This window comes from Lupinus angustifolius, unplaced genomic scaffold (genome assembly GCF_001865875.1).
Source record: "Lupinus angustifolius cultivar Tanjil unplaced genomic scaffold, LupAngTanjil_v1.0 Scaffold_489, whole genome shotgun sequence".
NCBI classification, from domain to species: domain Eukaryota; kingdom Viridiplantae; phylum Streptophyta; class Magnoliopsida; order Fabales; family Fabaceae; genus Lupinus; species Lupinus angustifolius.
In genome coordinates, this window is record NW_017727861.1 from 3,616 (window position 1) to 4,506 (window position 891).

Consider the following 891-nt stretch of genomic DNA (forward strand, 5'->3'; position numbering starts at 1 on the left):
CGTCCTCATCCTACCCTCATCCTCAACCTCTTCTTCTTCCTCATCCTATCCTTATCCTCATCCTCAACCTCTTCCTTTTCCTCATCCTCAACCTCTTCCTTTTCCTCATCCTATCCTTATCCTCATCCTCATCCTCATTCTCGTCCTCATCCTATCCTCATCCTCATCCTCATCCTCTTCCTCATCCTATCCTTATCCTCATCCTCATCCTCATTCTCGTCCTCATCCTATCCTCATCCTCATCCTCATCCTCTTCCTCATCCTATCCTTATCCTCATCCTCATCCTCATTCTCGTCCTCATCCTATCCTCATCCTCATCCTCATCCTCTTCCTCATCCTATCCTTATCCTCATCCTCATCCTCATTCTCGTCCTCATCCTATCCTCATCCTCATCCTCATCCTCTTCCTCATCCTATCCTTATCCTCATCCTCATCCTCTTCCACATTCTGATCCTCATCCTATCCTCATCCTCATCCTATCGTCATCATCATCCTCATTCTCGTCCTCGTCCTTTCCTCTTCCTTCTCCTCATCCTCCTCCTCATCATCCTATCCTCATTCTCATCCTCCTCTTATCCTTATCCTCATCATATACTCATCCTCATCCTAACCTCATCCCCATCCTCATCCCGATCCTATCCTCATCCTCATCCTCATCCTCATCCTTATCCTCATCCTATACTCATCATCATCCTCATCCTCTCCTCATCCCCATTCTCGTCCTCATCCTAACCTCCTCCTACTCCTCATCCTATCCTTATCCTCATTCTTGTCCTCATCCTATCCTCATCCTCATGCTATCCTCATCCTCATCCTCATGCTCATGCTGATCCTCTTCCTTATCCTCATCCCCATCCTCATCCTCATCCTATACTAATCCTATCCTCAT